The 26687-nt window shown below is 34.0% G+C and overlaps 1 protein-coding gene across 6 annotated transcripts in view; it reads left to right on the top strand.

The window, feature by feature from the left end:
- PCDH9 (protocadherin 9) overlaps window positions 1-26687 on the top strand; it is a 1086222-nt gene that overhangs the window by 35948 nt on the left and 1023587 nt on the right. The window lies entirely within an intron of this gene.

Genomic DNA, 26687 nt, shown 5'->3' with positions numbered 1-26687 from the left:
AATATACTACCTGGTTCACATATATGATGTGAGAATTGTTATAGACTCATGGCTTATGGAAGGAGCTACTTTTTAACCCTTACATTCTCTCTTAAAATTGATACTCTATATAGGTTCCAAGACAGAAAAGGAGTAAGGACAGTGCAATTAGGGTTAAGTGAACTTCCCCATGGTCACACAGCTAGGAAGTGTCTGAGCTCATATTTGAACTCAAGATCTCTTGTCTCCAGGCCTGGATCTCTATCCACTGAGCCACCTACCTGTCCCTTTGGAATGAGTCTTAAATTCTTATTATTACTCTTATTCATGGGTACATGTTCTCTAAAGAAGGTAGTGAGGTACCATGGAAAGAAGATAACTAACCTAAAGCTAAATATTAAAGAATCACCACAATTGTGATTATAATAATCTTCCTAGAATGAAAACTGATTATTCTTCTATGAAGAGATCAACACATAAAATAAGAAGCAAACACGTAATTAATAGAAATAGCAATGCTATGAAGTTATTCTTTAGAAAATACATATGCCAGACACATTAGTTGATGACTTTTTAGGCTAAGATGAAAAGGAAAGTGCCCTATGATTTGAAAACAAAGGGAAAAAAATCCCAGTGGACCATATATGCTTATCTCCATCCCAGTTCCCTTGTCTGCCTGCTTTATTGTTTGTCCAACAAGGCTTGTCATATTAAAATGACAATTTAGCAAGTCTTTCTCTCAACAAACTCATCTGAATCAAGTCCTTGCAGTCTACATTGAAGCTGTGATGCTACAATCAAGAGAGACCACATTTTGATTTTTCGTCTTTGTAATGGAAAAGAATATTGAAGTAGTCAATACTGAGGACCAACAGGAGGTAGGCTGGATTGTCTGTGTCTTAGTTAAGTAGCAAGGATAAGGAAGTACTTTTCTACAGTTGAACTAAAATTGTTCTAAACATATATTTTGCCACTTTAATTCATTACATGAAATTGTTTCCCATTTTCATGCCATCCAGCAATTCTATGGATACCATTTTCTCCTCATTGTTTCTAGATCAGATATATGATCTCTTAAAATTATCCTTCCCACATTTTCCTATTTACAAGATGTTTCATTATCATCATTTTCATCATTACATCATTTCTTTGTATGGTACTTTCATTTTCAAAGAGGTGGACAAATATTAAGTAATCTTTTCAATATCTCAGTGAGTTAGGTAAGTATTATTATTGCTATTTTTACAAAAAGCAAGAAGATGCTAAAAGATAAAAGCCAGAGTTAAATATAGGAATTTTTTCATCTCCCTAGAATATTCTTTTCTATAACTTAAATATTGTAATTTTTTGCTATTCATCTTTAGGGATGTGTGTGTGTGTGTGTGTGTGTGTGTGTGTGTGTGTGAAGCAGGATGGTATAGTGAACAGAGTACCAGCCTTGAAATAAGAAAGGCTTGGTTCAGATCTCACCTTAGATACTACATTAGCCATGATACTATCTTCTCTAAGCCTCTGTTACTCATTTGCTGATTGAGGAGGCTGTACTAGATGGTCTCTAAGGCCCCTTAGAGCTCTGAATCAATGATCTTATGATATTTTTTTCTGACATGCACGCTTTGTGGCTATAGGTAAATCTCTCAATCTTTAATTCCTACTCCCCCTACCCCTTCTCCCCCCGCCCCACAACTCTAAAACCAAGTAGTATAGATACTCTGTCATTCTGCATGGTGGCTAGAGTTCCCTTGCTGAAAATTTCCTATGCCTAGGAAATCATAACCTTCTCTTTACCCCATCCCCTGCCTGTACACATCTGGTATGGGGGGGAAATAATCCAGAATATCAGGAAAATAAGAAATTTTTAAAAGTTTTAACAGATATCCACTGAATGTGATTAATATATACTTTCAAACTGCATTGTCCAGTGGGGTGAAAACTATCCAAAAGAAGTATAATTTTATTCTCTCATTTAAATAATATGTCAATATCTACTGATTTGCTATGTAGGCATAGTCTTTGTGAACATAATTCTCTGATAATTCAACAGAATTAGTACAGTAAGTCATGGGACATTACTTTGGGGATGGATACATGCTCTGTATAAAGGTAGCAAAGTACTATGAAAATAAAGTTAACTCAGGAGTCAGAGGGTATAAGATTTAAATTCTGCCTCAGGCTATATATAGAGGACTTTCTGCAAATCACTTATCTTCTTTCAGCATCCTCAAATGAGAGTGTTGGATTAGATCGCTGATGAGTTTTCTTTCTGTTATAATTCTATGATCCTCAGTATACTTTTCCTGGTAGGGAGCAAATAACCCATCAAAAATTAAACGAAAATGTTTTAAAGACATACAGTTGGACACCCCTTCTTTGGAGAGGGACTATAGAAATTCAAGCCTTTGACTATCTCCAAATACTGTCAATATCAGAATGAATAATAGATAATATAAGGATAGTAAAAGTGGTGATGAACATCAAATTTCAACAGCTGTGACTCCTAAATTTTGAAATGTGTAGTGATACCTTTATAAACAGGTTTGTCACTACTGTGTTGTATTTATTTTCCAAAATTATCCATTTTTAAATTTATATAAAGGTAGAATTTAATAACACATCAATGTCATGATAATGGAATTTTTTCTCCTTTTGTGAAAAATTTTCTAAGTACATATTTGCTAAACCGTTTTCATTGAGATAAGTGAAAAAGGAACATATTTATGTCCCAAAGTTGAGATCAAAATAAACTTTTCCTGTAAGCAATATCTAATACAGGATGGCTTTTTTCCTACAATTTGACTCATCCTTATCTAGAACAAAAGAACTTTTTTTTATTTTGCTAATTGACTTAAAGTTACATAAACATTTTTAATGGATAAAATCAAGTTAAATTTAGTCCCTCAAAAGTGAACTGAAAACAATCTTAATATTTTTATCTTCTTTTAGAGAAGACATTGTCATTGTTAAATAAATGCATTTTAAGAATGAAAGTGTGTGCCATGTTCAATCATGGACTTTCCTTTACAACTATTGCACTATACAAGAGAGAATTTCCAAAAAGGCTCTTATCTTCTTTACATTACTGTGTTCATTTTAATTATAAACAGTTGCCTAATAAAATAATTTTATTTTTAAGACATTGAAATGAACAATAAGAAGGTTTGTATGTATTCTACAAAAGTTTTATAACTTCCTTTTCTTAAACTGTGCTACATTTTTTCAGGAGAATGTTAAAATTTAGTTATTCAAACATCTCAGGAGCAATTGGTATATTTTATGACAGGCTGTTTTGAAATATGATCATTAAACTGGAACTGAAATTTTAATTAAACTGAAATCATCATTCATTTTCTGAATTTGTCTACATATGTAATATTTTAAAGATTAAATTATCTAACCATCGTAAAATGCATTGAAATGAAAAATAGCATATTATTATACAACACGTATATGGGTATATTACTTCTTTAAGAGTTTTGTAACTTTCATTATAAACATCTATTTTATTCAAAATTAATCCAATTCTTTTATAGATATAAATTGTCAGTAAATTTCTAATCCTGAGAACTATCCATCTTGGAAATTTTCTCTAACATGTTCCATGATAATTACTCAGGTTACCTTGGAAAGGCTACCCAAAAATCCAAGAGTCCAGCTTGTATTTATGTAAGACAGTGAACCTCAAATCAAGCCAAAAATCTTCGTATCATTTTCAGTGGATGAAGTAGCCAATGTGATGCACATATGGACTTATGGGCACATTCTTTGGATTACTGAAATCTTTGCTTTAATGGCTTTAGATCCTCAACATATTAAAATATTTTAAAGCCACAGTTACAAATATATTTTATTTCACTTTATTTTTATTTTCTTTTTGATGGAAGGGCATTATGCTATGTAATTTCACAGTCACCATATCATTTGATTTTCTCTCATATCTTCACATTCCCTGCCTAGAACCTGCCAGAAAATTTTCTTCTTGGTGATATTACAGAAAGAAGGATAATTCATCATCATCATCACCATCATCACCATCACCACCACCATCAACACCACCACCATCATCATAATCATCATCATCACTTGATTTTTTTTATATCCTTGATTTAGGTCTAATGCTATGGGTTATTTAAAATTAATGGGAGATATGATTTGCTTTATTTTTAAATCATAGGATTTAGAGCTGAAAGTGACATTAGAGATCATTTAATCCAGGGATTTGTAATTTTTTTTGTTTGACTGTCTGTCACTATTTTAATAAGCCTATAGACCCCAGACCTTTTTTGCAGTGACATTTTTAATGATTGAAGGAAAATGTTAAATTTCAATTAGCTGTTAGTGGAAATAAATATGTAATCTTTTTTCCCATCCAAGTTCCCAGGGACCCTCAAATCTACGCACAGATTCTTTGGAGGAGTATCTGTGGACCCTATGTTAGAAACCCCTGACTTAGTTTCATTCCACAGGTCAAGAAATTGAAGCCTAGCAAGCAAGGTAAACCAACTCTTAAATTTTTACTGGGGTAGTCAATTTAGCAGTATTGAGATTTAAAACCAAGTACTAAATCTATATTTAAAGTATCTGTTAAAGAGTTTAAGAGCTAAAATTAGAAAATGCCATCATTTTCAAAATGAAATGTAGCTAATTTGCTGCAGACTCATTCTCTATCTGCCTTTTGAGGTTGTCTTAGACTGGGCTAAAACTTTCTTTTTTTATAGAAAGGCAATTAAGCAGTATATCTTTTGGTGTATGTTTTATTAGACTTGGGAAGCAACAACATTTTTCCTAGTGTTCTGTCCAATGATAAAATAGTTTTTGTAGCTCCCACAATGGGAAAAAAATTCTTTTGGGGGAAAATAGTAGGTTTTGGATGGGTTCATGTATATGAGCTTGTGAATGTGTTTGGCTCAGACATTGACATATATAGGCACAGACAATCCTCAGAAACTACTTTTACATTGTTTTTGATTTTGTTCTAATCCCTGCTGGTCTTCTGAATAACTTTCCCTTACCTCTTATTAAAGATGTCTTTTCATTAGGCCTTTGATCATTTTCTTTGATTTTTCTGTTTCAGTATATATTTTAAGTACTGAGTGATTCCAGCTGTGCCATTCATGTCATAATAGGGTTCTTTTAAAACTGTGACTTGTTCTTCCATAGTAAATCATGTGAGATTCCCTAAGTTAGAAGAAAAATATAATGAAGCCATTATTTCTTTGTGTACATGATCATTTGATAGATGACAGTGGCAATAAAGAAGTTAAATTTCCTTTAAAACCAATTAGTTTATGGAAGCAAAGGTAGACTTTTTTAAGGATACAGTAGAGTGGGGGAATTATGATATTTTGGTGGAGAAACCTTTCCAAAGAAAGTCAAAATATGTTTCTTTTTATTTTAAGAGGGCTTTCTGAGATTTTGGTGAGAAATTTATGCTATTATTTATGTTTCCTTTAAATTGACATTTAAGTGAGGATTCATTCATTCATTGAGCAATTATTAGCTTGACAGTATTAAGGAAATGACCAGACATTTGCTGGATGATATAGAGAAACTTGAAGATTGAAAATAGATAGAGATACTCAAAGTGATGTAGTTGTCTAGTGTTTTATCTTCACTTTTCTGTACATTGAAGTTTAAGTTTTCATAATTTATTGTGGCCATATCCCTAATTTTTCATTTAAAACCAATTTATTTTTATATAAAATTTATATGTATTAATATATATTTATATAAATTTTTATATAAATAACTAATATTTTATAGGAGCATCAAGGTGGTACAGTGGATAGAACACCAGACCTGGAGTCAGGAAGACCTGCTTTCAAATCTGGCCTCAGACACTAGCTGAGTGTCTCAGGGCGAGTTTCTTAACCCCACTTGCCTCAGTTTCATCATTTGTAAAATGAGCTAGAGAAGAAAAAGTCAAACCACTCCAGTATCGTGGTCAAGAAAGCTTCAAATATGGTCAATGGAGAGTCAGACTTTACTGAAATGACAGAATGACAAAATAATTTATAAATTTATAAATATAAGCATTGAAATTTTTCTATTATCACATTTTTTAAAAAAGCAACTGTTTTTCAAATAATGAAGAAAAAACTAATACCTAATATGCATACAATTGGAAAGCTACATTGTTTTCTACTTCTTTGAGTGTCTGTGTAACTTAAACATCAGTGACACTTGGTAGTCTAAATGTTAGCTTTGCTTGTATAATAAAGTCTGATGGAACAGAAATATTTAAAACTCGTTCAGTATCCGTGGAAATAGTAAAAGGTCGTTTCCATGGGGACTATGGAAGTTATCAAATTGAAAATTTAAAAGAGCTGGTCTTTGAAGCTGCCATAAACTTAAATAACTTTAGGCCTATTTAAGCTTACTTATAATTAAAATTCAATATTCTTAGAAGGAATAAAAGAACTGACTATATATGTAAGGCATTCTCAGGCTATGGAGGAAGCAATCCTTGATTTTCCTCTTTGCTTTTATCTCCACAGAAACACTCATACTTTTATTGTTTTCAATTTTAGTTGAAATGTGTATTTATTTTATATTTGTTACCAAATCCTGATCAGTTTCAAGAACTTTTTGTAATTATTGGCAAGAAAGAGGAATTGCCATGTGTTAGAACATAAATAAAAAAGGTGCAAAAATTCTACAAATAGTCATATGTTTCATGGAGGGAAATGATATTGAATAGTTTTAATTCGTTAATTGTTTACAAGGCTGTACTTGTTTCCTTTCATGTAATCCAACTATGTGACCTTGGGCAAGTCCCTGAACTTCTTTGGCCTTCATGCTCCTTAGTCCTTTCACAGTCTAAAATTTTATGATTGCCCAGGGTGGTTTGCTATCTAGGGAATGATTTGTTTGCCACTTCTTTTGGTAAGCATGATAACCACACTTAAAACGAAAAGTTCTTCCTTTTTAGCAAAAACGGGCCTGGTGAAATTGGAACATATTTCTTTTATATTTAGATATTTAGTATCATAGAAGATATTTAGCATCAAAAATATGTCATAAAATTTTTTTATTTAGAAAGGTTGTCAAATCCATCCTGGCTTACAAATAACCTTGTATTTAAAATCTTATAATTGAGTATTTTAAAATGTTTTATTATCTATCCTTTATAATAATAATGTCTTAAAATATTCTTTCAGATAGATTATTTTCTAACCCCAAAATTTTTGAATAACTTTCTTTGGAACTGACCCATGCTCTCTGTATCTCACTTATATTGTAAAGGCCTACATCACATGACATTTGAATGCCTGACTTTGGTAGATATTTTAGGGGCAGTATTGCATAGTTGCTTTGTACAGTATTATCTTTATACACGTTAGAAGAACACTAGTAGGCTTTAAAAAAATAAACTATTTTTGTTAATTTATTTTTAGTTCCCGTGTTATTCTAACCCTAGTATTCTTACATTTATTATTGCCATTATGGTGTACATTTATCCATATATATCAACAAATATGAGTCTCTAAAGGGACACAAACATTTTTTAAAAAGTAAGATTCAATGTTAAAAATTCTGGCATAATCTAGGAGATCAAAATTCTTCTTTCAAAATTTGTTTTGGGATTCTAGGATTTGGAGTTAAAGGAGAATTTAGAATTGCACCATTCAATCTAAACACCTCATTTTTCAGTTGAGGAACTAAGCCTCAGAGACATGAAGTGACTTGCTCAAGGTCATTAAGGAAATAGTATAACCTATATCCTGAAGTCTAATTTTCTGACTTTTAATTCATTCCTTGATTAAATTAGTTTAGATAAACCATAATTTTTAGTTTTTCCTGGTGCTTAGCTCTAGGAAGTTGAATTTCTTTGACTCTCAAGTTTTTTGCCAATAGTTTCCCATGATAGCCATGGCATTTAAATGACTCTGAATTGCTTTTGAACATGATATTTTTTTTCTGAGAATATTTATTCATTATGTCAATCAATTTGTCATATATGAGAATTCTAGTACTACAAATGATATCAGTATTACAATAAAGCTACATAATATTTGATTGGATATAAAATATATTTCAAAGTGATCAGATTACAATTTGATAGTGCATACAATTCTCAAAACTCATTAGAAATTTCATATAGTAAATTATTTTATATATTGATGTAATTATGTGGGGAATTTGTTTCAAGATGACCTTCCATCTGAGATTTTCTTTCAGGATATTCTTATTTGAATATTGAAAGTACCTTATAATCATATGAGCTCACATCTGTTGATTTATATTTAACTCATACACCAATTTAATCTTTATTTACTTTTCCCATATTTATTATTGTTATTATATTGTACATTCTTTGTATTTATCAACACATATGGTTCTCCTCAGGGGCATAAATTTTAAAAAAGCAACATTCAGGGTTAGAAGTTCTAAGATACTCTAGGCAGTTTAATAAATTTATCTGATAACCTGGAAACGAGTAATATAGCCATATAAAAAACTGAGTAAGGGTATCCAGATATATGTATATTTGTTGATGTATTTGAACAGCTGTAATCATATATGTATAGGTAGGTAGAAGTACAAATTTCTATCTCTCTATCTGTCTATGTATCAGTCTATGTATGTATGTATGTATGTATGTATCTATCTATCTATCTATCTATCAGTCTGTCTGTCTGTCCATCAGTCTATCCATCTATCCATCTATCTATCTATCTATCTATCTATCTATCTATCTATCTATCTATCTATCTATCTATCTATCTATCTATCCATATCTCTCTCTCTTCACCTATCTATTTATCTGGCTGTCTATCTATTTGTCTGTCTGTCTTTCTATCTACATATATGTTTATGATGGCAGGTCACATTGAAAAAAATTATCCATTTAGGATTATCAACATATAATTAATTATAGCAAATTTCTAATGCAATCCTTAGAATTGTATATATGTATGCATATTTATCTATATGTACATGTAAACTATATAATAGATTTGTAGATATGTCATATGTGCAAATATATATATATATATTTGCATATATATACATGGAGGCACACAAATACATACTTACACAAATATGGGCCCATTATGTGCATTTTGTTAGAAGATTCACTTAGTTATGTCAGGAGAACGTCAGGACCAGATCAGATTTACTGAGGAGAATTTTTCAGCCATAGTAACACTCCATGAACATATATTAAGTCATAGAGGGATTAGGATCATTATCTGACCAAAGACACAGATCTTTGCAGTATTTATATGTATAAATATGAGCTCAATTATTCCTCTTCTTATTAAGGGTATACATTCTGCTACATAGGTTTGCCTTGGATAAAAGTGTTATTCACAACTCTGAGAACAGAGCCTCTGTAGAACAGCCATTGGGATCCCCTTCTTATAGATGGCCCCGGGCACTTTAAATCCTTGTACTAAGCACAGTGATTCTAAGCCTAAGAGCAGAACCATAAGAGGTATCACTAAACTTGTGCCAAAATGTTCTTCCACCTTGTGCCCCTAGAGTGATGAAGAGGAGTCATCTTTTGGTATTTTATCTCCATTTGGGTGATTCAAGGCCTGATATTAAATGTGATCGTGATGGCAGGAAGGAAATTTATTTTAATTTTCTGGTGAGGGTTAAGTATAGAAAAAATTTGGTTTTGTAGTGGCATTGAAGAAGTACATATAGATTGATACCATTGATATACACAGGTAAGCTAGGGATAATTTGATAATAATGTACCTATTTTAGAGAGTTGAGGCCCCAATTTCTTTATTACCAAAAAAAAATATTATGAAAGAGTGCCTGGACCAGTGACAGCTAGGTACACAGTGTATAATAGAGTAATAGATGTTGAATTAGGGAGAATTATGTTCACATCCTAGTCTCGGACACTTTCTGGCTTATGCTTCCCCAGGTGAATCACTTAACCTCTGGCTGCCTCAGTTTCCTTAACTCTGAAATGTGAATAATAACAATGCCTACCTCTCAGAATTGCTGTGAGAATCAGAAGTGATTATATTTGTAAAGGGATTATCACAGGGCCTTGCACATAGTAGGCACTTTAATATTTGTACCCTTCCTCTTCCTAATGGCTTTAGTTCACAACTTATTAGCACTTACCTCATCAATACAGTGAGATATTTCCACTGAAATTTTCCTGTCCATATTTCATCTGCCCCTACTCACATGCAATCACTGTGGAACTTGCTGCTCCTAGAAAATTCTCTTCTCAAAAGTATACAACTTTCATTTTATGTGGTAATGGGGAAAAATGGTTTAGATTCCATTTAGAGCTTAGCTGAGCTTACAGTGTGATTTCTTTTACCTTTCAAAAGCTCTTTTGGAAAAAAAATACAGAAACTTAACCTGTCATAGCATTTCAGTGGTGGTGAGCAGGGAAAACAAAATGTAGTTGATATTGGGTTCTTTATATAATAAATACATTTTGCACAAATTTTTCCTTGTCTATTTATGATTTATTCTTTGAGGTTTAGGTTCTAGCCAGCAATAGTTCATCAGGAAAGGCTGTTATAAAATAAAAAAGCTTTATGTATTTTGATACTCAATTTATTACTTATTTTTCAAATCACATATTTGTAAACCACTTAGCACATTGGCTGGCACATGGTAGGCATCATGTAAATGCATATTCTTCTGTCTCTTCTTTTTCCATTTAGAGCTTTATTCTCATGGCAACTTGAATTCAAAGGGTTTTTTAAAAATTCATAACTTGTTCCTAATCAAAATGATAATGGTTACCATAGCAGGTTTAACATTACAAGGACAAATATAGACATACTTTAGGTGACATTATCCACACATCTGTATGGACATGAATAATTGCCAGGAAACAAGAAGCTTACAGTCCAGATGGGGAAATCAATATATTCATAGATAGTGATATGCAAAATAGATACAAGGGAAAATTTTGAGGGAACACAGAATCAGAAGAAGAGATCGGAAAAGGCTTCCTATAGGTGACCTTTGAGCTCAAAAGAAATGAGAGATTCTAAGATATGGAAGTGAAGAACATTGTGTTCGAACCACCTGGAATGGCCAGTAGGTGGATCAAAGGCATAGAACAAGGAAATGGAATTCTATTTTTGAGGAGCAATGAGGAGGCATATTTGGCAAAACTGTTGTGTTTGAAGGGTGTTATTTATAATATGACCAGAAAGATAGATTGAGGTGAGGTTATAAGCTCTTAAAAAGCCAACAGAGGAGTTTTTATCTGATCATGAAGGTCAATGAGAGTCACTGAAGTATTTTAAACAAAGGAGTGTTATGGAAAATCACTTATTCATGCAATAGTTGACATGCAAAATATTTATTTGTTTTGGAGATTTATAGCAACATATTAGATGATAAAATATATGCTTTTAGGTTACCATTAAATTTACTTCATATACTTCTTTCTCATGATAACATTTTTCATGTCTGCCCTAGAGAAGGAAGAATTTGTCAGTTCTCTACTTGAGAGGTATTAAAATATGGATGCCAGAGTATTCCTGCTTTGGGATTGTGATTTAGCAATGTTAGCTGCATTAGGCAATAAGAAGCAGGCATGTGCTAACTACCTGGAAGAGAGCCATAAGTAGATATCCAAGGAGGAACATCTGGTATTAGGAATATTCACTGATGAACAGCAATTAGTCAATGTTGACCCTGGGCTGGGGATTGTACTGTGTTAGGAATGGTAAGAATGACAAAAACATCATCCCTGGCTGCAAGAGGCTCACATTCTACTGGGAAAACCACATGCAAATATATATATATATATATATATATATACATATATATATAAAGATAGATAGATACACATAATATAGAGATTATATGAACAAGAGGTAAACTTAAATGAAAGTCCTTGGCTGTGGAGGGTGGTGGGGACTGGGAAAGGCTTCTTGAAGTAGGTGGGATTTAATTGAGTTTTGAAGGAAGCCAGGAGGAGATAGAGGTGAGGAGGAGAAATTTTCTCGGACTAGAGAACACCAGAGAAAAGGCATGGAATCTGGATATGGGATGCTGAGCAGCAAAGACTTTATAATTGTTCTGGTTGCTCTCTTGTTCATATAACAAGAGAGCAAGGTCCTAATAGGAAGTCTGGCAACAGTTTGTAGTTATCCAACTAGAAGTACTAGGGTTTATGGGAAAGGCTCTGAACCTTAGGAGAATAACGTAAAATTCAATTCCTGAAGACATGGGATATAATAGCAGGATTACCAGGTAGGAACAAGACAAAATATTTGGGTTATGGATTTGTGCAAGGCTATAAGCCAGTCAGTAGAAGAAGGGAATGAAAGCAGAGCAAGGCCATCATTAAAGGTTCATTATCTGCACTACCTAAGTTACAGATTCATAGGTCCTTATATCTAGATTTCAGGAAATGGGATGGGTGAAAACTACAGGTGGTAAACTGACTAGGTGAAGGGCTCAAGAATAAAAAGGCCATGTGATCCCAAGGTTTACCAAGCAGGGGAAACCAACACTTCAGAGAAAATCTAGAATTAGGGTAGGGTATCAAGGACTTTATTCTAGAACTAAGATTTGACCACAAGGAAGCAATTTAAATGGAAACTAATAGCCCTCTAAAGCGAAAGCTATGTAAAAGCTGGGGGCAGTTATGACATTTCACTTGCAGCTTTACCTGGTAGGGTTGTCACATTTTTGGATAATGAACAGGAGAAGAGGTAGCCATGGATATGTGACCTGGAGTTTTATCCTGGACCATTGAGCAGCTGCCCTCAGTGAGAATAGTGATAATTCTACAAGAGCCATCTGGAACCCCTTTCTCCCAGGAATCAGGGTACAGCATCCCCAGTGGAGGGCTGCTAATTGTCACAGGGTTGAAATCTTGCCCACCATTAGCCTTTGGAGGGACATTCCAGGAACCATTTTTTATTAACCTGGGTGTTTTGCCCTTCCTGAATTTAAAAATTGGCAGTCCTACCAAGTAGAACTCTGAGGTAGGTTATTGCAGGGCTGGTAGGTGTCAGATTCTTCCCCCCACACTCCTTGCTCAGCTGTCTTTTATTAGACCAAGCAGAGTTAGTACCCCCAAGAAATACTAAATTTCAACAATCTGGCTTAAAGAGATCTGGAGTGGAAGTCAAAAGACTTGAGTTCTAGTCCTGACTAACATTAATTCTACATCCATTTGCCCTTTTTTTTTTAAATAAGGAGATTGAACAAAATGATTTCCAAAGGATATTCCAGTTTTATCAGTCTACAGGGTTTAGATTCCACTTGATCTCAACTTTAAAATTGATCTCACATTAAAATTAACCTTCTGTGACTCTGAACAAATTTCCTGCTATGGGACCTTAGTTTTCTCTTCTGAAACAAGGAGCAGGACTAGAGGATTCCTAAGGTGGCCCCCAATTCTAACTCTCTTTTGGGAATTGGGAGTTGAGGACAGACAAGGTTGGATACCCTTACCTTAAGGCATCCTATCTTTGCAAAAGTTTATCACTTCACCTTTACCCTTGACCCTTTCCCTTCACAACCCTGGAAACCAGGCTTCTTAGATACCTGCTGTATGAAGAAACAACTGACCTCGGCATTTAGTTATTAAGACTACTCTTCTCTGAGTAGACTATAGACATCTTTCTGCTTAGATGGCTTCTTTTGATTCAGTAGGCCCATTGAGGAATAGAGGAACAAACTGCATATCTGAGGAACACTTGACAGCCAAAGCTGACCCTCCTAAGGGCAGTGATTCACTGCCTCCCAGAAGGGGACTAATTCAGAATTCATCCTTTCAGGGGTTAACTGACTCCTGGGGAGTTACTGGCAAGACATTTTCTTTAGACAATTCTAACTCCAAAGAATTTACATTCGCATTCCAATTTAAGATGAGGAAGTTTACCATCTAGTTAGTAATAGAAATTTTCTGAACCTCTCTGGGCTGGGACACTGGGTTCATCCACCTGGCTCTGGGTGGTCAAGTGTCCAGCTGATACTGTGCTCCTTTACTGTCAGAGCATTGTTTGAAATGCTCTCAGCTGTGAGACTCAGCTGAATCTAATCTTGAAAAGCCCAGGAAATAAAAGGACTTTCAGATTTGTTAGCCTTGATGAGGAAATAAGAAGGAAGGCCTTTGTGGATAGATAATGACTGGGCTCTACAGTCTCATAGATAGGAGAATTTTAGGGGGACACGACTGTGGCAGAAGCTTGCTGTAATTGAAAACATTCTTCTAAGAGGTAATAAGAGCTTCACTGGTCTGGAATAGGGATATTACTGTGTCTCTTTGCTTGGGTTCAGAAAGGTTAGATCTAGACTAGTGGGCAATAGATGCTTAAAAAACTGGATATTCCACTCATGTTGGGCTTTATAATTTGGAAGGAATTGTTCCTGGAGAATGAGCAAGTGCTGAAGGATTTCTGTGAGTACAGAAAAGGCAAGAAAGAACTCATTGTATAGTTCAATAGATAGGATTAACAATCAGAGACATAAAGAGGACTGGCATTTGGGGCAGAAGATTTGGTTGGAAGAGAGAGGTAAAAGAAGATGGTATCTCTTTTCTGAGGAAGAAATTTTAACTTTCTTATTAGTCAGTAGAACTTCCTAAAGAAGTAGAATTGAAGAGCTCCACAGGAAAAACAAGTCCCTCCATACTCCCTCAATGAACTGTTGGAAACTGGAAATAAACCCTCTTTACCTTTTCCCCCAGAAAGGTGCCATAATTCTCAGAGGCTCATAACCTGTTGTTTCACATTCTCCTTCTGCAGGATGAATGTATGAATACATTTCTTAGCTTGGTCTATACAGAGGGTCCCCCAGACAATCATCTTTATAAAAATAAGGTCTGGGAGAAGTTCTTGAAATCTTGTCAGATTTCTCCAGTAGGTCCTAAGATCCATTTTGGAAACCAAAGATCCAAAATGGCATCCAAAATTATTAAATAAGGTGGGGTTGTGAAATAAGGCCCCAAATGAAAGGATCTGGGGAATATGAGTTGCCTGACTATGATCATGCTAATGTCTGTGAATGGTGTGCTCTAATAATCAGTGGAAGTGTGCAAGATTAGAATTGGACAAGATCCAGCTGGACTAGAAGAGTTAAGTTTCTATTTTTTAACAAGGCATTTGGAATATAAGTAGTGTTTTAGGGCTAGGTACATTGGAAGGTTAAATTTTACAGAATTAGATACTTTCAAAAAGGCATTTTTCACCCATGAGAACATGCATATAAATGTGGCCGATGTTCAAGAACAACAGCTAAAATTTATTAAGAGCAAATGGAAGGTTTAGTCTTTAAGAGACCATATCCAAAATGAAGGTTAAATTTTAAGGACCTGAAAAATTCTGATGCAACTATTCCATAGTGCTTTTCAGTTAAACAAAACCCCCAAAATGATCAATTTGACTTTTTTCATAGTGTGCTTATAAGAAGGTCAAATGAAAGGCCATCTTCCATTTGACATTTTTAAATATTACATAAAGGAATCAAGAACCTAAGGACTATAGGAGCCTCTAAAATCATTGAGGCTTCCATGTAAAATATAAAAGAAAATGAAGGCTTCCCTCCCCCTGTCCAATGTCATAAACATAGGAAATGAAGTTATAAAAGAAGGGAAGTTTTTAGGGAAAATGAAATTACTTTTGAATGAAAATCCATTCTGACACTCACTCAAAGATATTTTAGTGTTCTGTTTTAATTTTCATCTGTTATTATTCATTATTCATATTCTTTTAATAGTTATGTCTTCACAAAATGAAAAGCAAGGATGTCCAAATATTCATGTTATCTAGTCTATCAACATTAATCAGATCAAATAGATAATTACTAACTTCCCATTTTACCTTGTCTTAATTTGATAGTCAAAAAAATGAGAAAAAACCCTTTTAAGTGGGTTACCAAGTTTCAAGACACTTAACCTTAAACATTTATCTTAGCAGAATGTCTGTTGAAAAATAGGAGAACGCCTCTGCTGTCATTTATCCATTTGCTCTTTTAGGAGTTATTTATTGAGCACCTATTATTTACATGGCACCATATGTAGAAAGGCACATAAGACAGTGACCTTTTGAGATTATAGTATTTTTGTGGTGGCTGTTTTGTTATGAAGTGATTCATCAGTTTGGAAGATACTTAAGGGAAAGGATATATGCATGTAGATAATTTAATTTTAGAGAGTGGCCTGAAGCATTGAAAGTTTAATTGATTGCCCATGTCTACAGCCAATATGAGTCAGAGCAGGGCTTAAAATCAGGCTTTCTAAACACCAAGGCTGGCCCAAATCTTCAGTTCCATGCTTCCTCTCTTAGAAGTTAATTTATTGTTTAGCCATATCAGACCCTCTGTGACCCCATTGGGTTTTTTTGACAGAGATACTGGAATGCTTTGCTATTTCCTTCACTAGATCATTTTACAGATGAGGAACTAAGGCAAAGGAAGTTAAGTGACTTACCCAGAGTCCCACAGTTTCTTAGTTAACTGAAATAAGACTTGAACTCAGTAAAAGAAATCTTTCTGATTTCAGACTCAGCACTCTATCCACTGGACCCCCTAGTTGCCTCTTTCTAAATTAATAGAGAAGGTCAAATGTGCACACAAATATAAGACAAGTTAGTATAAAAAGAGCTAAATGAATATAATTATGAATGTTCTTTTCTTTGATATGAAAACACTCCTTTCTTGCTTGCTTGCTTCCTTCCTTCCTTTATCTGTCTTTCTTACTGTGGTGATAGGGCATTATATTATATACTATTTCCCAAACACAGTTACTACTTGTGCCATTCCTTGTGCCAGGTCACATTTTATAGAATGAAACTCCCTCCTAGGTCTGCATGTGTTTCCTTGGGATTAGAGGAAATTTAATGAATGTTGATAAACTAAATTAGTATAACTAAGAATGATCTTGTGAATTTTGATGGAACTTTCCCCCTACAAAACCCATTTAAAATGTTTTTTTTTATTTGCTCCTGAAACACAATGTAGACACTGAAATTCTTATTGAGAGGCTCTCTGCTGATTTTGTTATTATTATGTTCAATAAAGACAAAAGTCAGATTGTAAACTGCACAATTTTTAAAGCATTCAAGGTAGAAAAAATATCTTATAGTAATATTATTGTACTGCTGATATGAGAATAACATGACAGAATAAAAGTAAAAACTTCACAGAGATGCTCTGAAATTAGAATCATAAAGCAGAGCCATTTTATTTTTTACTTATTCAATCAACAAATCTTTGTAATGTACCTATTGTGGGCCAGGCAGCATTATTTCTTTGAAATTCTCCTTAAAAGATGTAGACACTGTACTGTCCAACTAAATTTTTTTCTGACGAATCTAAATTATATTTTATTTGTCTGAATTTATCTAGTGAGTTCTCTACATAATTCCAGATTGTGTATCAAAATTTCCAAGTCGTGTATTATTTTATTTTCATAAAAATGAGAGAAATTTTTAAATGATAAAAGCTTCCTAATCTTCAAATGTGAAAATCAATTCAAAGTATTTATGCTAATGATTTGACAACTTATCACTGTCTAGTTATGTATAGAAATGAAATTGTATAAAAATCAAGGATGAATATGAAAGTACTTTTACAAAAGAGCTTAAACATATATCCTGATACAATCAAGAAAGAGCTGTTACAGTTGTTATTCTTTTATAGTGAAATGTTAGAAACATTGAAAACATAGAACATTTAAAGATGTTCTATTAAATTATTAATTGAAAAATTAAAAAAAAACATAGAAGCATTTAAAATAGCCCCATTTCTAATTTTGACAATTTTAACAAATTATACTGAGTGAAGCAAATCTGTCAGGGGATGCTCGTTCAAAGTTCATCATGTAGTACAATTGCACCTTTCCCCTGAACATTCAACAAGACCTAAGTAAAGGCATTGATTTTTCGTTTCAGTTACTGAAGGAAGCTTTCTTTTTACCAGGAGAATCAAAAGGGCAGGAACTAGGACACCTCTAACTATTAAGGCTTTCTGATTGGTTCTTCTTTTGTCTATATGTCTCTGTTGAAGGAACCAATAAGGTCATCATGGGTCTCTTGATGCTTCTAGGGATAGGGGAGAACATGGAGCAGTCTATAGAAGGCAGACACTTTCTTCACTGCTCTTAAAGTATGTACAGAGATGAGAAAAGGCTCTCAGATTTTTCTGCTCATCTGTATCTTGCTTAGAATATTATGGTAGTTTCTTAAATGATTTTTGTTTGTCTTCTAGAAATCCGATTATGTGGATTTGGTGAAGCTCTCCTGAGTTTTGCTTAGAATTCTGCCAAGTGAATTGGCCTGTCTCCTTGATCTGAGTCTTGTAAGACATGCTAGGGCTCTAACCCAGGAAACTGCTGATAAGCTTTGTGTACTTCTTGTGGAGAGTAACAACTCATTGTCTGCCAGTGTAAACACCTCCCAATTCATTAGTGTCACCATACAATTGATTCTTCATCAGTGCCTAGGCAGTTTGGAGAATGACTTTCCCCATTTGCCTCCCCTTTCTTCATCCTAACCCATGCCTATTAACTATTTCTGTTCAATTTGGGGCCATGATTTGGTGACTGTTGCTATTTCCCAAGCCAACAGAATTCTATAATAGGAAAGTATGTTTTCTTAGCCATCAATAGTATGGCATAAGTGGGATAATTTGTATCTTTATCAAAATTCAGCCTGCTAAAGCACAAGACAGAGTATTTCCTTTACAGGTCACCTACAGCCATCAGTCCAGTTACTTTAACAATAAATGTGATACATTCTTAATGGCTGAAAAAGGGAAGAGCATTTGATATTTTTTTCTAAGTGTATAATTATTTAAATTTTTTGATGCCTTCATATTTACCCCTCATTGTTGCTAGCTCCTTCCTGTTCAAATACAGAAACCCAGGATGCATCTTGAGGTAATTAGGAATAGAATCTTTAAAAATGTCTATTGTAATTAAAAAAAAATTAACATTTCTGAACTTCATATTGTTGTAGTAAAAGAAACATTCTAGATTAAAAAGTGGGAGGAAGTTCATAGGTTTCTCTGAGTCTTGTGGTGAAAAGTGTAATGGAACATGACATTGGAAATGGGGTACCTGGTTTAGTGGATTGGCTTTGCTGCTACTTTTTTGATCTTGTGCATGACACTTTTAAAATTTTGGGGCCTTAGTCTCTTCATCTATAAAATGGAGGAAAAGAAGGTCAACTTTATGATGTCTTTAAACTCTGTCTATGAGTGAAAAGTTTAAAGATATAGCAGTGACAAACTTTACATGGAAAAGGTCACTCTGGACCTGCCTATACAGAGGGGATATCATAAAACATATATAAAATTATCTCAGTTGAATTTGCCAAAATTATTATTCTTTTATACTGACTTTTAATTAAGTTATTCTTTCAAAGACTTTTTGATAATTTCATGGGGCAACTTATAAGTTCAATGAAGGTTGTTTCTTGCCCATGATACCCTTTTCTCTCTCTCTCTCTCTCTCTCTCTCTCTCTCTCTCCACACACACACACACACACACACACACACACACACACACACACACACACACACAAACACACACACAAATTCTTCTTTTTAGTGTCCTGGATAATCTACTTTCCACATGCTGCTTTCCACCTAAATAGCTTGTTTTACAATTGGCTAACCTTGATGAGTCTTCTTTTCCTTTATGCGCTATCAATATTTACTTTTGCCTATGAATTTGATGTAAGAATTGTTTAATTAAAATCCTCATCATCTTTTATATGATCGATTTTTCCATTGCTTTTTGGTTAAAGCCATGAATAAATAGATATGTTTAGAAATTTATCTTGTATCATAGATGAGCTGTATGAACCATTTTAGCATTTTAGAGAATTATGAATGATTTCAAAATGTTACATAAAACTCCGGAGAGTGTTGATCGTTTTTAACTAGAATCAACTAGTAGCTTGTAGAATAGCTTATAAAATCTTACCTAGTGGATTAGGCTTCAAGCATTTTAAATGCTTCCTGTGATCTTTATTGGATATGGGGAAATCATAGTTTTTTTTTTTTTGGATAGCTAATAAGATTTTTTTCACAATTTACATTATAAAGTGGAAATTATTTTTAAAACTTTGAGGGAAAGTTTGTAGTAGTTAGTGAAATATATTATAAAAATCAGATGTATTTCTCTTTCAGGGTTTTATATCAAATCTGTTTTTATCATAATTAGTGATTTATAAAAGATATCACCATAATAAAATAGAATAGTTATGTTTATTATTTATTTGAGCTCACCCACAGGATAAAGACAATATATGTCACTTATAAAATTAACTTGAACTGTAGCCCAATCCCCTCACTTCACAAAAAAAAAATACCTCAACAAATATTATACTAACAGAACCAGTTTTTTAAAATTTTTTTGAACTTTTACAAAGTTCATTCTTGTATTTATAATGTACCTGACAAGATTGTGTGCTAACTAAGCAATATGAATGCAAACTTTTAAAGCCTAGCACATAGTAAGTACTTTATAAATGCTGGTTGACTTGACTTGATGACCTTCAAAAAGATAAACTCTAGAGTTTGCCAAATACAGTCAGCAGCTGGCCAGGAAATAAAACTGAGCAGTATTATTAATAAGTATTTGTGATGTGAGAGAGGTCTTGAAGGATCTTTTGAAGGATCACCTTCCTTTCTGGGTTAAATTACCACTAAACCATCTCAAACAACTGAGACCAAAGAGGTCCCAATCAGAGTCCTCTCAGATAGCCATTCTACTCAACCACAGCTCCCACCACTAATTGTGATACAATAGACAGAGCTTTGAATTTGTAGTAAAAAGTCCTCAGTTCAAACATCAGTTTTCTTAAATATTCTTTCTGTGGGCAAATTACTTCCATCTCTGCATCCCAATTTCATCATCTGTTAAATGAAAAGATTAAATTAGATGCTCTCTCCATAATAAACCACAATTGTAATTTAGTGAAAAGAGTACTGAACTTGAAGTCATAGTATTTCTTTTCAGATTCCAATTTTACCACTTATTATCTGAATGACGTTTAACAAGTCACTTTTTCTCCATGGGCCTCAATTTCCTCATCTATATAATATTTGGACTAAATAATTTCTAAAATCCTGTCCAACTCTTGATCTATGCTTCTGATAGTGAGAATTCCCTTGTGTTGACCTTACAGATCCTTTTGTACATGTATGTTATTTTGTATCACACTTATCTGTGTATACTGTATTGGGGACAAGCTGTTAAATATTTTACTACTAGACCTCCAAACTGCTTTATTCCCCAAAATAACATTGTTTGCCCAGCAGGCTTTAAAATTTAATCTTCATTTACATTTCTCCATCACTTTCTTAAATCCAGATAGTAATCAAAACAATCCATGTCTGATTTAAAGCATTTGCCAATTTTACAAGTGTATAGCTTTCAATAAAAATGTAATAATTCGTTTGAACTGAGTTCCTTCTAACTGGTTCAAGCATACCCCTGCCATATCTCTTTCCTGGATTATAAGATCTATGGAGACAGGTCTTTTGCTTTATAAAAACTCAAATCCTAGCTTTGGAATATGTATTAGTTAAATGTTTGTTCAGTGGAATTAAAAGTGGTCAATATTTTTGCTGTAAAATTGTCTCCCATAATGTTTGCTTTATTGTTTGACATGATTCAGTTGATTTGAATTTCTTTGTCACACTTGTTCACTAATCACTAGCAATGTGAAGAAGTATCTTCATTTTAAGAATTAAATGAGAAACAGAGATAATGCCTTCTTTATTCTTGTTTGAGGTGAGAAAATTAGATAATGCCCTCTCTATTCTTGTTTGAGGTGAGAAAATTAGAGAATTTAGCTACACATAGAAATCACCAGATGTTGTTGAAAGTGTTACAAGTAGCTTTAGGGCCATCACTTTCTCACAGAATTGTATTTAAAGAAATTAATTCTTGATACATGATAGCATGCATTCCAAATGCACATGTAATAAAGATTCCTCAAACTAATAGCTAAAATTTTAGATGTGGCTAATTTCCTTAGCAGTCTATTCATTTAATGCTTTTGACACATACTGGCTATGTAACTTTGGGCAAGTCACTTAACATTTCTATGCCTCAGGCAACCTCCCCTTTAGACTTTATATACCACTTCTGTACCAGGCATTGTACCAAATGTTTTACAATATCTCCTTTTGATCCTTCAGAAATCCTATGAGGGGGGACAGCTGGGTAGCTCAGTGGATTGAGAGCTAGGCCTAGAGACAGGAGGTCCTAGGTTCAAATCTGGCCTCAGACACTTCCCAGCTGTGTGACCATGGGCAAGTCACTTGACCCCCATTGCCTAGCCCTTACCACTCTTCTGCCTTGGAGCCAATATACAGTATTGACTCCAAGACAGAAGGTAAGGGTTTAAAAAAAAAAAGAAATCCTATGAGGTAGAATTATTATTAATCCACCCATTTTACAGTTGAAGAAACTGAGGCAAACAAGTTAATTGACTTGCCCAAGGTCATACAACTAATATTGTCTGTGGTTGAACTTCAGCTTGGATCTTGTAGACTCCAGGCCTAGCTCTAGCCACTGTTTCCTAGATACTTATGTATAAAAACCATCTAAATAAAAAAAACCCCAACAACTCAATAAATTGTTTTTAAGAGGTTAAATGAGGTTGTAAGAGTTTAGGAGAAGTATTTCTCTAGCTGACAAATAATATATGACAAATATATGATGAAAACATATAGACATATATGTCTATAAATAAAATTATAAGAGTTTAGAAGAAGAAAGCATCATTTCCACTTTCAGTTTGGGGAAAGATTCCAAGAGTATGTATTATTTAGTAAGGAGTATTTCTCCATCACTTTCTAAGCCTAGGCAGCCTGCAAAATAGTCAAGGTCTGATTTGGAGCATTTGCTAATTATACACATGTAAATACTTTCTACAAAAATTTAGTGATTGACTTGCATTGGGTTGCTTCTCTCTGTCTCTAGCACACCTCTAGCTTATCTACACTCCATGGAGACAGTTTTTTTTTTTGCCTCATAAAATCCTAACACTTGGCATTAGATTCTGGATACAACAAGAATTTGATTTAAAGTTGAGGTATGGTATATAGTTTCAACAAAGATGGAGGTAGGACATGCAAAGCCCAGAGCCTAGAAGCGAGAATATGCTAGATGTGTTTGGGGACTGGTGATTTGTTCAATTTGGCTGAAAGCCTGAAAATCTGACCTTGTAGCATTTGTATCCTTTCTCTTCTCCTCTTCCTCCCTACCCTCAGCCCTCACCTTAAATTCTATTCACTTCCAATCAAATATAGAATGCTCTATTTGTCTTCCAAAGACCTTCATTATCTGTACTTTTCTCCAATCTTTTCAACCATACCTTTTTCCCTCAGTCTTCCACACAAATACTCTGCAATGCAATAATACTGACCTTGCAGTTCCCAAGACACTCTGTCGTTTGACTCCAGGCATTTTCAAAAAATTCTCACTTCTGCCTCCTGGCTTCCTTTATGTCTCAGAAAAAAAAATCCTACCTTCTGGGAGAAATGACTAATATGAAAATGACTAATTTGAATTATTCTGTTGTAGGAGATAAAGTCTATATCATTCTTTTAAAATATTTTCCAATAAGTGCTTCGCAAACTTAAAGCACTATATAAACTCTAGTTATTATTATTATTATTTCCCTGGAACATTATCCTTGGATGTGTTGTTATTGTTGGTAGTATCTTCAGGAGTAAAAAATACTAGTCTTTTTCCATCTTTGCTCTCTTCTATAACCATTTCCTTCTTCTGGGACCCTGTATTCCATATTAAAATCTCCTTATTAGCATCTCCAGTTCTCTCATTCCACTAGCCCTTTTCAATCTTCCTGGAAACATTCACAGGTGTCCCACTGAATACATAAAATTGCTTATCTAGAAAACAGCATTATTATTTATTCCCACTGTGTGTGTGTGTGTGTGTGTGTGTGTGTGTGTGCGCAACAGCTAACAGGGGGAATAAACTGTCTATCTTTTTGTTCACCTTTATCACTGTGAAATTTCACATTAATTTGAAATTGATTTTCATTAATTAAGATCCTAGTATTATTATCCTCTTGAAAGAAATTTAAAATGAAGAGCTATAATTTTATGAATGGTCATGCCTGTTTTGGTTTATAGTGTTAAAAGGTAATCATTCAATTCAGTAAATACATTTGGAATTGATATGTTTCTGAGCCTGAGCCAGCATCATAATCTTCTTATCAGCAAGAAATGCACCAAGAGTGAGATGCAACAAGACAAGCCAAAGCAAATTAATTCAGTCAAAAATACCAATTGACCTAATCTTCCCAATCTATTAATTCAGAAAGTAGAAAGGGCAATAGATAGGAAAGCAGAGGGGGGGTAAAGAAACCAGTACAGGATTTAGTGACAGCTTGCAAATCAGTTTAGCTCCTAAAGACTGACCAGGGAATATTGAATAGCAATTTAAGATGGACATAGTTCATGTGGAGTCTGGTAGGTCACAAGCAAAATCTCAAAATCAATAAAAAAAGAGTGAATGAGGGGACTTGGTGACAAAAATAATGTGCTGGGCTGATTTAATACAAATGACTCTTTGGGTGACTGCCTTCTATAATAATATCAGAACCACGCTGTATAGTGAGCTATCCAAGAATCCAACAGAGACCTCTGGTAGAAGTCCCTGAGATAATAAAATGCTTAGTGTAATAATATTAGAAGAGATGGCCTTAATCATAAAACTTGTCCACATAAAACTGGTCCCAATAAATTGTCAAAAACTGATTGTCATTGCAAATGATGAACTAATTCAAAAGCCTTAGGCCTCCTGTGTTCTCCTCATATTCCTTAGATCTAGTACTCTCTAGATTTTATTTGATACCCAAATAGAAGGAATCAAATAAAATCCAGAGAGAAATAGATTTATTTGATACACATATAGAAGGAATCGAATAAAATCCAGAGAGAAATAGATTTTTTTGATACACATATAGAAGGAATAAAATAAAATTCAGAGAGTAATAGATCTGGAAGGGATATATTCCTTCATTTGATATTTGAAGAAAAGTGAAGTTCAGAGTTGCCAAAATGGTTCAAGGGTATTTAGTTATTAATGGTGGACCTGGACCTTGAACCCAGATAGTCTCCTCAATCTAGTCCCCATTACACAACATCAACCCCACTTTCAGTGATTACCCTCTGGGAAATAGTATGCATTATTGGGTGACATTTGAATTTAGTCACAACTAATTTCAAAGAATTATTAGCTAAAGGTCCTAAATATTGAAAAATTCAAAGGAATATTATTGGCAACTATCCTGAGAACCCAGGAGAAAAATATTTTTGCTTAGGTTGTTGAAATGACTATATCTTAAATGTTAAATGGAGGAGTAATTTCTAGGGTTGTTCAATCCATTTCTGAAAATATAATGGAATTAAGATAAAATAGTATCAAATGTATGAAGGGAAACAATTCAAAATACTGAATTTGCAGAATACTCATGGAAAATATTAATTTTAGGAATAAAATTGTATAATTATCTGCTTCTCTACGACTGACTCTGCTTTCTTCTTTGTTTTTTCTCCCCCTTGGGTTTCAAATTACATCAAAGTTTAAAAATGATTGTCAAGTATTGGCAAAAGTGACATGGTATATCACTCCACAAGTTTGTTCCTGATTTAGCTGAGGTAGAGGCTAAGGTCTGATTTCTAATACAGCCCATTTAGTTCAATGATGACAAACCTCAGACCCTGGCTTAGTATTTAGAGGATATTTGTACAATTGAGATGTTGGGTGATATAACAAAGGCAGATCAATAGTGATCTGTCACCATTACTGGAAAAACAGCTCTAAATTCTAAGAATGGAGTTTTGAGGGAATTTCCATTTGGAGAATAAAGCACATTTCCTTACATTCAATTAAATAAGAGAAGGATCTGTCGTATATTATCATGCCTGGTTCCTGAAATGGACTTGGTTTGATGTGTGGGTGAAATGAAATTCCACTGTATCCACTAGGAGACATGATGCTTTAGGAATATGGGGAGAGCTGAGGAAGTGGAACATATAAATATGTGTGGATTTTAAAATGTCCTCCTTCTCCCAGGTAAACAGATTTTTGTGTGTGTGATTTGTTTCACTTTAGGAAACTGAAACATGTGCTCATGCAAAGGTCAGGGGAGTGATTTCAGTCATTAACTTTGAAGTCCAACTGAAAGAATTTTCAAGTAGAAACAAACAGGGAAGGAAGAATGTGAAGAGATGCTGGCAGATCATCTGGTTAAGCATAGGGGATTGAACCTAAACTGAGTTATAGGGCCCAAAGCACTTTGGCTTTATGTTGGTAATAATTGCACCACTGCTCTGTTTCCCTCATTAACTTTCTCTGTATTCTGGCTCTTTCTGAATTCATCTGTCTTAATGAAATATCCATCTTCTATCTTACTCTCTTGCTTTACTCTTTTAGACCTCATAGAGGTCTGAAGCTAGTTTTCTCAGCTGGGCACACTCAGTAGCCAGAGGCCAACTTTGTTTCCAAGTAAGAAGCTATGCAATTTTCCCCATTATGGGATTTTCATTGTCTATATGAGAGCAATAAAACATATCAGCTAGCACAATCAAACATATCAGCTGGAAACCTCCTCTCACTGTGAGTGAACAGACCAGTTTAAACAGAATATTTCCATGGAATATCTTGCTGGGACCGGCTGGTTGCTATTTTTTTAAGTGCCCAGTCTATTCCTTTCTGAAATGTAATGTTGCCCTTCTGTAGAGTCTCATAATTCCTCGACTGCTA

Source organism: Monodelphis domestica, chromosome 8, assembly GCF_027887165.1.
Source record: "Monodelphis domestica isolate mMonDom1 chromosome 8, mMonDom1.pri, whole genome shotgun sequence".
In the NCBI taxonomy this organism is placed as follows: Eukaryota; Metazoa; Chordata; class Mammalia; order Didelphimorphia; family Didelphidae; genus Monodelphis; species Monodelphis domestica.
The sequence above is the reverse complement of the archived record's forward strand: the minus strand, read 5'-3'. Positions and strand labels throughout refer to the sequence as shown.